At 54.8% G+C, this 12502-nt stretch overlaps 1 pseudogene; it reads left to right on the top strand.

The window, feature by feature from the left end:
• The first annotated feature begins 391 nt into the window (after positions 1–391).
• Positions 392–467, top strand: LOC127484582 (U4 spliceosomal RNA; annotated as a pseudogene).
• Positions 468–12502: the final 12035 nt, after the last annotated feature.

A 12502-nucleotide genomic window follows, 5' to 3' on the forward strand; every position in this document is an offset into this window, starting at 1 on the left:
CCGGCCTGGCCATTGCAGTAATCTGCGGGGAATGAACCAGTGGGTGGAAGATGGATCTCTCTCTCTCTTCCTCTCTGTAACTCTGACTTTTAAACAAATAAATTTTTAAAAAAGCATTTAGTTTAAAACTACTCACAATTTTAAATATTTAAATAACAGATGTAAATATATTGACTATTTGTTGTGTTTGCTGTGTGCTGTGGGAGGTCAAGGAGCAGAAAGAGCTCAGAGAACACTGGGAAGCACAGCCCCCCCCCCCCCCCAATCCTTTCCCAGGTGCTGCCCTCCCAGCTTTGGCCTGCATCCTGGAGGTACCTGAGTCCCTTGAGAAGTTCCCGAGATGACCTCTGGATTGTTTTCTATTTTTATTTTTTAAAGATTTATTTATTTTAGCTTTGTGCAGTGACAGTATCATAGCCAATGAGGTTTATCTGAGGCACGATTATTGCTAATTAAAGATTTATTTGTTTTACTTGAAAAGCAGAGTTACAGAGCGGGAGAGGCAGAGGCAGAGAGAGGTCTCCCATCTGTTGGTTCACTGCCCAAATAGCCACGACAGCTGGGGCTGGGCCTCTCCTGGGTCTCCCGTGTGGTGCAGGGGCCCAAGGACTTGGACTGTCCTCTGCTACTTTCCCAGGCACATTAGCCAGGAGCTGGATTGGAAGCGGAGCAGCCAGGACTCGAACCTGCAAACACATGTGATGCAGGACTCACTATGCCACAGCCTAGGCCCGACCATGGGAATCTTTAAGTGCCTCTCTCTTTCCTTTGTGTCCCCTGCCCCACTCCGCCCATGTAGGTGGAAGCTCTTTCTCATGTGCTGTGTTAGGGCAGGGCTGCCCTTCCTAGCCTCAACTACAATGGTAAGAAAGGGGGCTGGCCTCGTGGCACAGCTGGTCAAGCCACCAACTGCAACACTGGATTCTCATATCACAGTGTCGGTTCAAATCCCAGCGTCTGTGCTTCCAATCTGGCTTCCTACTGATGGCGTGGAAAAGCGGCAGAAGAAGGCCCAACTGCTTAGGCCCCTGCACCCACATGGGAGACCTGGAGGAAGCTGCTGGCTCCTGGCTTTGGTCTGGCCCGGATCGAAGAGTCTTGGTATTCCTCCCAGGCAAGTCCAGGGCAAGGCTTTAGGTTGGCAGTGGCTCAGCATGAGGTGAAGAGAACCAGCCTCACTGCGGTGTTTCCTTAACTGTGCTATGAATGATTTTGTCTGTGCAAAAGCATAGAGGGGATGGTCCTAACAATGACTTTCAGAGAAGCATCCACTCTCTCCCTGCCCTCGGCTGTATCCGCTACCCCCTGGGCAGGCAACCACCTGAAAATATCCCCACCCCTGCGCTCCCTCCCTCCTTCGCCGATGAATGGCAGCATGGACGCCGCTCCTGTCTTTGTTACTCTCCTTGCAGGACGCGGTGCTGGGCAGTTACCCTCACTTGCTTGGCGCAGCCGCGTCGTCCTCCCTGGTATGGCTGGCCCCTGGCTTGTTCCACCAGTCCCCAGTTGTTGGACGCTGGGGCTGCTTTCAGCCTTTTTCTACCACAAACTGTGCTGCAACAGAGAGCGTTACGGATGTGCGTGCTCTGTTGTTGCCGCTGTGGACTTGGGAGAATCCTAGAAGTGGGGCTCTTGGGTTAGAGGGTGGGTACTTACAGAACTGATACACATGAGCACACCTGGGCGAACATTAGTCTCCCGATGCTGTGTGTTACAGGTGTAAGCACAGCAGGGCAGGGGGCTTAGACACTCTGGTCGTTTAAACAGGGGACTTAAACACGCTGGTCGTTAGCAGAGATGGCTTGGACCTGGCCGAGAGACGATCTCTCTTGGGCAATGAGAAGATCCGTGGCAGTGGGAGGACCTCGCTCTCCATGCTGGTGGGAGAGGACTCAGGGAGCCCAGGACCCCCCACAGGCAGCCTCGTAGCTCCCTGAGACCGCCTCTGTCCTCAGCAATTTCTTTCCAGTCTGGGGAGACCTCTGTGTGCTGTCCACCTTAAGGGCTGCACCTCCGGGGACCTGGGACCTGTCATCTCATTGGGGTGACCCTGGGTTCCAAGCAGCCCCCTCCTCTCTGTCGCCTGTGCATCACCATCCAGCAGCCTTATCCCCGGGGGGTGTCCCGCACCCTGTTGCAGTTTCTTCTTAGGGCTTATCACTACGTGAAACAATTCTGCTGATATGCTCTGTTTGCTTTGTTATTATCTGGTCCCCCCTTTAGAATGAAAGATCTCTTCAGGCAAACACCTTGTCTGTCTTGTTCATGCTCTGTCCAGTGGATCTGTGCAAAGACCATGATGTGAACACTTCCCCCCGGAGTTGTGAAACATAGCAACTCCATCTGTGTCCCAACCCTGAGATAGGTCTGGTGCATGGTAAATACTCAACACACGCATACAGATAAGTGGGTGGTTGAGTAGGGAGGGTGGAGAGATGAGTGAATAGGTGGTGGGTGGGTGGGTGGCTGGATAGATGGATGGAGAAGAGATGGCTGCCTGGTTGGATGGATGGACGCATGGATAGAGAGAGATGGCTGGTGTTGCATGGCTGCATGGACAGATGCATGATGGTGGCATGAAACAGAATCTTGCCTGAGAGGAGGACTCCAAGGCCAACAGGGCCGGTTGAGGCCAAGATCGGCCCTGAGACCAGAACTTTCCCTGCCTTCCTGCTGTCATTTCACTCCTCAGGCTTCTAGCTTTGAAACCCTGATTATTTCAGCTCTCCATTCCCACAACCCCATGGGGTTGCCAATTCAAGAATGCATCATGGCGCTGCGGCTCACTAGGCTAATCCTCCGCCTTGGGGCGCCGGCACACTGGGTTCTAGTCCCGGTCGGGGCGCCGGATTCTGTCCCGGTTGCCCCTCTTCCAGGCCAGCTCTCTGCTGTGGCCAGGGAGTGCAGTGGAGGATGGCCCAAGTGCTTGGGCCCTGCACCCCATGGGAGACCAGGATAGGTACCTGGCTCCTGCCATCGGATCAGCGCGGTGCGCCAGCCGCGGCGGCCATTGGAGGGTGAACCAACGGCAAAAAGGAAGACCTTTCTCTCTGTCTCTCTCTCTCACTGTCCACTCTATCTGTCAAAAAAAAAAAAAAAAAAAAAAGAATGCGTCATGACCCAGACATCCCCTCCCTGGCCCAGACAGGCCTCTTGCTGTTCACGCCACTACTTTTAAAAGGATTGACAAAGTAGCATCCTAGAGCTAAAATAATAACAATTACGATAACCAACCCCTGCACAGCACTTGACAGGTTGAAAGCGTTGTTCCCATCCATTGACTCAGTCATGCAGCACAAGGAATCTGGGGCTCCCCTCATTATCGCAGTTACTTCGCCGAGGCCTGGAGGGGGCCTTAAAGCTGATCTGGTCTGGCCCATGCCCGCTAATGCCTGCACCAACACCCTATCACCTGCACCCTGGGCAGGCCTCACTAACCCGTTAAAGCCCTCTCCTGTTTGGGCCCAACCCAGTCTCAGAATCCTTCCCAGTGCTGTAAGCCAGGTGGCCACAGCCGGTCCATCAGCTTGGCGTGCAGGACGAGAGGCATTTCCCTGGCGTCTTTCTGTGTGTGTGGAAACAGAGATGCCATCTGGCTGGAACCTGGAGGCTTGGTCCATGCACTGTTGGAGTTCTTCCCATTGACTTTGGACGTGGTTCAAGATGACGGGACTTCTGCTAAACTGGGTGCTGGGGCTGCTAAAGGCGCCTGGGGAAATCTAGTGTGCAACCACGGTTGAGAACTCCTGGGTTTTCTCCATCTCTTAACAGCCCGGACCACATTTTCCTGTTGTTAAGAATTCTCCGGGGCTGCTTGTTAAATGTCCATTTCTAGAGGCCGGCGCTGTGGCTCACTAGGCTAATCCTCCGTCTTGCGGCGCCAGCACACCGGGTTCTAGTCCCGGTCGGGGCACCGGATTCTGTCCCGGTTGCCCCTCTTCCAGGCCAGCTCTCTGCTGTGGCCTGGAAGTGCAGTGGAGGATGGCCCAAGTGCTTGGGCCCTGCACCCCATGGGAGACCAGGATAAGTACCTGGTTCCTGCCATCGGATCAGCGCAGTGTGCCGGCCACAGCGCACCGGCCGCGGCGGCCATTGGAGGGTGAACCAATGGCAAAAAGGAAGACCTTTCTCTCTGTCTCTCTCTCTCACTGTCCACTCTGCCTGTCAAAAATAAAAAAAAAAAAATTAAATGTCCATTTCTAGACTTCTCCCCGGAAAAACCATACTGAGAAAAGGCTTACACAGGAGACCACAGCCGGCTTGTTCCTAAGCGTCCCAGGAGATTCTGATCCAACACCAAGGGTCTTCAAAGAGTTCCTGGAAAACACATATTAAGAAAAAAACCTGGGTTCCAGATGCTTCTCGGCCCTTGCAGTTTCTTGTTCCTGCAATGCTGTGTCACATAGCTCTCGTTCGTGTATCAGACGTGAATTCAAACACCCTTCCTCAGGAGGACTTCCTCAACGCCTGAGCGACGTTGCTGTCACAGTACCAGGTCTCTTTTCTGCAGAGCCATCAGGTGCTTTCATGTGAGCGCTATTTGGCTCCCCAACTCATGGAGGTGTTTAAACCCCCAAGTCCTAGGTTCGTTGATTGAGGGTGGACCCTTGGTCCAATTATGGCATCTAGAGACTGGGCCCTGGGGAGCGATTGGCTGGCACTCGGTTTTGGGGGTGGAGCTCATGATTGTCTCATGGTGGCTTTACACAGAGACCGCATGGACTCGGGGAACAAGCTGCTCCCACGTCTGCTTCCAGGCTCACCATGGGATGTTGCTTTCCTGCTTGTTTCGCCATCCACTGGGCTCATCAGACCAATGGGATCGCCTGCTTGTTTCATCAGACCAATGGGATCGCCCGCTTGTTTCATCAGACCAATGGGATCGCCCGCTTGTTTCATCAGACCAATGGGATTGCCTGCTTTCAGACTTCAGACTTTGAAAACTATGAGAGGAAATGAGCTTTCTTTCCTTCCTAAGCGGCTTCTCTCAGCTGACTTAGCTGTTGTGATGTAACTGACTAATAGAATAGGTTACGTGACAGGAACGCAGATCATCCCCCCACCCCATCCCCGATCTTAATCTGGGTTTTTCTCATTATTGTGTCTGCAACACTTAGCAGAGTTCCTGGAACGTAGTAATGTTTAATAAATACATCTCGATTGAGAAAAAGAGGGAGGTTGTGGCACAGTAGGTTAAGCAACTGCCTACCATGCCAGCATCCAGTACGAGAGCTGCTTTCAGTCCCGGCTGCTCCACTTCTGATCCAGCTTCCCACTGATGCTCCTGGAAAAGCAGCAGAAGACGACCCAAGTGCTTGACCCCCTGTCACCCATGTGGGAGACCAGGATGGAGTTCCAGGCTCCTGGCTTTTGTCTAGCCCAGACCCAACCCTTTGGGGAGTGAATCAGTGGGTGCAAGATCTCTCTCTCGCTCTCTTTCTCTCTTTCTCTCTCTCCTTCTCTTTCTAATTCTACCTTTCAAATAAATAAGTAAATCTTAAAAAAAAAAAAAAACTATGCAAAGATTGCAAAAGTTTTTGCACCAAAATAAGTTTAAAAAAAATATGAGAGCAACCACTCACTGGTTTACTCCCCCAAATGCCACAGTGGCCCCGGGACCAGTGGGAGCCAAAGCCAGGAGACAAGAACCCACATGAGTGGCTGGAGCCCAGTGACTTGAGCAGCACCTGTGCCAGAAACGTGTTCCAGTATTATCTGCTGCTTCCACAGGTGCCTTAGCAGGAAGCTGGCTTGGAAGCAGAGTTGCTGTGACTTGCACTGGCACCCCAGTGTGGGATTTGGGCATCCCAAGAGGCAGTTTTACCCACTGTGCCACAACACCAGTCCCTTAACTGACATTCCAGCCCCTAGACCAAATACCTGTTCCCAAATAACCTTGTCCTTTCATTCTGTCTTTTCATGAACTTTTGGAGGTACCGTCACACAGTTTTAAATAGGCTTAAGCAGGACTCTCTGGAGAACTCAGGAATGGGTGGTGGGGAGGTGAGGGATGATGTGACCTCTTCTCTCTTTAAATAGTTACAAAGTCTCTGTCCATGTACCAAGGAGCTGCCTTTTCGTTCCCGGTCCACAGTCTACATTATTACGTAATCTGTCTCAAGAATTTAAAAGAATAATATCACCCTCATGCCTGGTTGCTGTAGAGAAAGAGACAGCAGGGGTCAGATAAAGTGGCATGCACAAGGAGAGAGGCAATGAAAACTACTTGTCTGTTGTAGAAAGCAGTCTTCTCTTGGCCGGTGCTGTGGCTCACTAGGCTAATCCTCCGCCTGCGGTGCCAGCACACTGGGTTCTAGTCCGGGTCAGGGCGCTGGATTCTGTCCTGGTTGCTCCTCTTCCAGTCTAGCTCTCTGCTGTGGCCCAGGTGCTTGGGCCCTGCACCCGCATGGGAGACCCGGAGGAAGCACCTGGCTCCTGGCTTCGGATCAGCGCAGTGCACCGGCCGCAGCGGCCATTGGGGGGTGAACCAACGGAAGGAAGACCTTTCTCTCTGTCTCTCTCTTTCACTGACCACTCTGCCTGTCAAAAAAAAAAAAAAAAAAAAAAAAAGGCAGTCCTCTCGAGTGTTCTGTTCTCCTGTGGGGCTGTCTTTCTGAAAGCTCCAGCACCTTCTGAGGTGGAGCAAAGCCAGGCGTCGTCCTTGGGGAAGGTGAGCAGCCCTAGAAACGTGAGCAGCGACAGCCAGAAGCAGGGTCTGGGAGGAACCAGTCATCCAGGGCCAGCACTGGGCCGAGAGACGGCGCCACGCCCAGACGTTGGGCTGGGTTCATTTCGCCCACATGAAAATCCTGCTATGGACAGACGATGTCTCCATCTCACGGATGAGTAAGCTGAGACTCAGAGAAACTGCATTGTTTCTGGTGTCATCCAGGAACTTCTTGGGCTTGGAGGAAAACGGCGTTTAATCCAATTCTAAAATCTGGGAAGCGCCAGGCTGGGCAGAACCCTGGAGTGTGAATGTGTTTGGCATTTTGGAGATGAAAACAAGAGTCTTCCACTTACACGTGGTAACCGAGAGAAGTCGTCCAGCGGGTTGCAGATAGCAGCTCTTCCTCCTCCATCTACTCGTCCGAGAGCTGACGCTGAAGCAGGCGACAAATTCTGGGTTTAAGCGTGGTCTGGATTTCATCATGAGCCACGAATATGCACCAGATTCCTTAAAAATGGCCACACCCTGGGGCCCAGCCATTTTACCCCTGGGAATGTATGCTCCCGAAATAGCTGTATAAGTGGGCAAGAAGCATGCACAGGGCAATGTTGCTGACAGGTTGGAAAAGCTGGAAACAACACACTCGCTCCACGGTGGACGGAAATGTGGCGCGTTCATGTAGGCTACCCACGAAACACGGCATGGTGGACGTGTGCCCATTGACACAGAAGCCGTGTATCACACATTGCCAACAGAAAACATGTGTGACGTCGTGGTTGTGGTTGTGTGAAAAACAGGCAGTATTCCATGGCGAGAGGTGCAGGTATCAGGTTTTCAGCCCTGTATCAGGTAAGCCACAACCTCAGCAGTGGCTTATGGGGTTGTTATCTTTAGATAGGAGGAGTTAGAGGTCATTTCTATTTTTTTCCAATTTATTTTCTTCAGAGAATATGTGTCACTTGCATAATTAAATAGAAGCTGAAAAAGACTTTCAGAGAAAAAATGCTGCCAAGAGCCTACAAACTGACTTTTCTAAAAAAATATTTATTTTATATATTTGAAAGGTAGAACAACAGAGTTGGTGGGGGGGATTTTCCATCCATTGGTTTACTCCCAGTATGAAGCCAGGAGCCCAGGGCTTCATCCAGGTCTCCCATCTGGGTGGCAGGGGCCAAGCACTTGGCTCATCTGCTGCTGCCTTCCCAGTTACATTGGCAGGAGTGGAGCAGCTGGGGCTGGAACCTGCGCTGACATGGGATGCCAGTGTCAAAGACAGGTTTAACCCACTACACCACAAGCTGACTCTTGAGAGTGGTTTCTCCAGAAAGAAACTACTGCAGACTGTGCTGGCCACGGGGAAGGGGCCTGCTAATGCCAGTGCTGAAGGAGGGGCAGAGAATAAACCCAGGGGGAGCCAGGGCTGGGGGTCCGGTATGGGGTCCAGGCAGAGGGTGGGCTGGGTAAAGTGTGGTGCTTCCAGGATGAGTGTACAATGAGAAGAGGGGCATCTGGTTGGGGAACCCCTCAGAAATCAGGCCAGGCGCTGTCAGGGAGCAGGGTTCTCTGTATCATGTGGCAGCTGGTGCTGGCCGAATGTGTTCCTTGAAGACGGCCAGTGTTCACTGCTAGGGTGAAGCCGGAGATCCCCAGACTTCATGGCCTCTTAGGAAGCCAGGTGGAGACTGAGGCCAGCAGAGGCGCCTGTGTCCTGGTCACCAGGAAGGTGGCAGGGGCCAAAGAGGCCAGGAAGGGCGGCCTGGAGGAGCGTGTGCATGGCCATCGGGCCCAGCGGCGTGCGCCCCATGGCTGCTGGGACGAAGGCTGCAGAACTAGCGGCTTCTCTCATGTAGCTTTACTGCCTCAGCCCGGGAGGTCACAGGTATCCAGTCAAAGTCTGTATTCCTCTGGAGGCTGGGGAGGATCCATTTCCTTTTCCAGCTTCTAGAAGCTTCCTGTGTGCCTTGGCTCCTGGCCCCTTTCATGCATTACTCTGGTGCCTCCTCCTCTCCCTCTGCTTCTGTCATCAGGTCACCTCCCCTGTGTCCAAACCCCTCCCCCTCATGCAGACCCTGTGTTTATGTTGAGCCACTTCCAGAATCCAGGTAAAGCACCCCATCTCAGGACCATCATGTTTTTTAAATATTCATTCATTTATTTGAAAGGTAGAGTGACAGGGAGGGAGGGAGGGAGAGAAAGTACTTTTCCATCTGCTAGTTCATTTCCCAAATGGCCAGGGCTGGGCCAGGCCACAGCCAGGAGCCAGGAACTCTGTCTGGATCTCCCATGTAGGTTGTGGGAACCCAAGAACTTGGGCCACCATCTGCTGCCTCCCAGGGACATCAGCAGGAAGCTGGATCAGAAGCAGGTGGGACTTGATCCCAGGCCCTCCGATGTGGGACACTGGCGTCCCAAGCCAAGACTTCACCTGCTGCACCACAACCCCCACCCCAAGACCCTCAGTGTCAGCACACCTGCTGAGTCTCTTGTCACGTAAGGTGTTTTCACAGATTCATGGATGTCTTCTGGGGCTGTCACTCAGCCGAGCACGTAACCCAGGTGGGCAGGCAGGGTGCCTCCCCCAGGCTCTCAGAATCCTGGGAGTGGCCATGGGGGCTCGCAGGGAACAGGCTTTGGGCATGGCTGTGAAGTGGTGATGTTTAGGGACGCTTAGGGTTGAAAACAAATGGGGAAACAGGCCTGTGCCGCTGCCTCTCCTGAACGCACCGTAGAGAGGTGACGTCCTGGGTGCCATGGTGGTGGTTTAAAGTAGAGAACAGAATCCATCAGATTCTCTTCCAGGGTTTGCTTTGCAAGTGGAAGCCCCGAGTGTGAGCAGCCCTGGGGCCTTGCTGAGCCTCTGGGCTCTTTGAAAGCTGCTTCTGTGGATGGGGCCTCCCCGTGGGGGAGGGTGGACGGGAGCCAGGGGCTCCGAGCAGGCTCCCCAGGCTCGGCTGCACCCGGTCCCTCCGCTGCCCCGGAAGGCTCTTCCTCTCACCTCTGTCTGGAGGAGGTGGGTGCTGGGGGTGAGGGACTCACCCAGCTAAGAGCAATCTCTGTCCGTGCCCTTGACCTTCTGGACAGCCCATGTGTATGCAAGTCTGCGGGGTGAGTGGAAGGGAAGAGATGGATGATCTGTGCCCACTGTTTTTCCCCTTTCTCTTCTCGAAGCAGCCCGTGTCTCTGTTATTGGTGAGAAAGGACCACTGACGTCAGAGCCCCCGGGTTCGCCTCCTGGCGCTCTCCCAGTTCCACTTCTCTGGGCCTTAGTTTGCCTGTGACCTCCAGGGTCACTTCTAGGAGGCCCGGATGGGTCCAGCTCATGTTTGACTGCACTCAACACCCTCCACACTGTGCTTCTGGGGTCTCAAACCCGCCCGGTCACCACAGTCCAGTCCTGCTGTCCCCTCGCTTTGGCTCACCCCATGGCCCGATAGGCAGCCTCAGCTGTGGGGATGCTTAGGGAAGGCCTCAAAGCCTCATGGGAGGAAGAAGCCAGGCGCCCCCAGCATGGGGCCCAGGGCGGCTCTGTGCCCGGGATGGGAAGCCCCTGCATTCTGACTGCAGGATCCCAGGAATCCGGGGCTTAGGGAGCCGCTGCTTCTTGCCCTGCTGGCCCATGACAGGCCCAGCTGCCCTGCCCTGGAGGGTCCCGCCCCCGCCACCAGGAAGGCCGAGGGGGCAGCCTGCTGCCTCCCTGCGTCCCGGTTCTCCTGACTGTGCCGGCCGCGGCCGCTTCCTCCCACCAGGCTAGGCCAGCAGTTGCGCCGCCTATAAATAGAAGAGCGAGATTCCTCGTGGCCCAGTGAATGGCGCTGACATCCTGCCTCTGCCTGACTGAGCCCTGAGTCACAGGTCCCTGCCGGAGGCCCGCCCGGGGCCCAGCAGGCCCGCGCCACTGCTCGGCCTCAGAGGAAGCGTTCAGCGGCCTGTGGCTCCCCAGGGAGGATGGGGGAGGCTGAGAGCAATGCGGCTGGTATTTCCTCTGGGTGAGGCCTGCCAGGGCGCGGCCTGCGGGCTGGCTGGGGAGGGTCTGGTGTGTGCACCCCGTGCAGAAGCAGCCACGCGGGCAGAGGGAGGGAGGATGCCTGCCGGCCACTTCTGTTCTCAGAGCACCCTCGTTCTGGCTCCAACACCAAATCCACACCGAGATGGCCACAACACAGCTCAGAGAATCAATGGGAAGGCTGGAAATACAGGCGCAGGCCTGGGCAGGAGCCAAGACGGCCCGGGAGGGACAAGGGCAGGCAGGGATCTGGGGCAGGAGGCAGCTGGAGGGACCCCACCCGTCTCTGTCACAGGGCACGAGAGCTGGAGGGATGTGAAGTCTTACTGGCTGGGCCGGGCAGTGTCTACTGGGGATGGGCGTGGGCACGGTGAGCCCCGGAGACAGACTGCTCAGGGGAGGAGAGTCATCCCCCGCAGAAGCAATCAAAGGCCTGGTAGGCAGGGAAGCAGCTTGGGTGGCCCAGGCCCAGCACTGCCCACTCCCCGTCCTCTGGCCCTCCGTCTGCTCCAGCCCCCACCCTAGCTGCCTAGTCCTCTAACTTTGACAGTGCGTTTGGGTGTTTCCTGGCTTAGTCCTTTCTGCTCTACTAGTCTCCTGGATGACACGCTCCACAGGGAGGGGACGGGTTTGTGTTTGCCGCTGTGCCTCCGGCACGTACTTGTTGAATGAATGAATGGATGAACAGCCTGTGTATAGGTGGCCATGCACATGTAAGTAGACTCATTAACACGTTTGGGTAGCACACTGTCACCTCCAAATCATTCTCCCACCTGAGCACCACCAGAGAAAGAAATCCCCACTGTGTAGTTGCATTATTTGTTAAAGATTTATGTATTTATTTGAAAGGCAGAGTTACAGAGAGAGAGAGAAAGAGAAGACTTCCATCTGCTGGTTCACTCCCCATATGGCCGCAATGGCTGCGTTTGGGCCAGGCTAAAGCCAGGAGCCTGGAAGTCCATCCTACTCTCCCCGATGGGTGCAGGGGTCCAAGGACTGGAGCCATGCTCCACTGTTTCCCCAGGCACATCAGCATGCAGCTGGATCACCAGTGGGGCAGAGGGGCCTTGAACTGGCGCTCTGATCATGGGAGGCGACTTGATCCTCTGTGGTCAACCCTGTGCACTTGCACTCTTTGCAGTTCTGACCCAGGAGGAGTGAGAGAGAGATCCCAGTGACATCTCAGCCCAGAGGGGCAGGGTGGAAAAGCCTGCCCCAGGCGGGAAGCCCGGGTGTGCCGCTCCGGAGGCTTCGCTGGTCGTCGGTGGTGCACAGGGGAAGCCCCTCTCCACCGCATGGTCTCTCAGCCTTGGGGCCACGGGGGATTCCCGCACTCCTCTGAACACCGGCAGCTGTTCCAGCCGCCACTCCTGTGCACAGCTGACGCTTCCGCCTAGAATGTGCCTGCCCAGTGCCCAGCCCTGGCCCACCGTGCAGACCCCTCAGGACTCCGCCAGCCCCATCCAGATCTGGTCTTTATACAGGACCGACTGTGAGCCACACTAGCAGCTCTGGCCCTGCCTTCATTGTCCTGAATGCCATGCACAGACATATGGAGCTACAGGCTTGGCAGGGACCTAAACGACCACCAGTTTGCCAGCCAGGGTGGTTGGGAATATGGAGGGCAGTTTTGGTTGCCATGGAGACAGGGACTAGGAATGCCAGAAGAACTGTCTCTCCCAGAAAGCCATCGGCCTGCTGGTGTGACACAGGGAGCTGCCTCCTGTCCGGCAGGGAACCCAAAGCCCACATGTGTAGCTCTCTGACTTTTGCCAATTATGTTTTTATTTCTCAGATGCCAACATCCGGTGAATATTTCTGATATATAG

The sequence above is a fragment of the Oryctolagus cuniculus genome, chromosome 17, assembly GCF_964237555.1.
Source record: "Oryctolagus cuniculus chromosome 17, mOryCun1.1, whole genome shotgun sequence".
NCBI classification, from domain to species: domain Eukaryota; kingdom Metazoa; phylum Chordata; class Mammalia; order Lagomorpha; family Leporidae; genus Oryctolagus; species Oryctolagus cuniculus.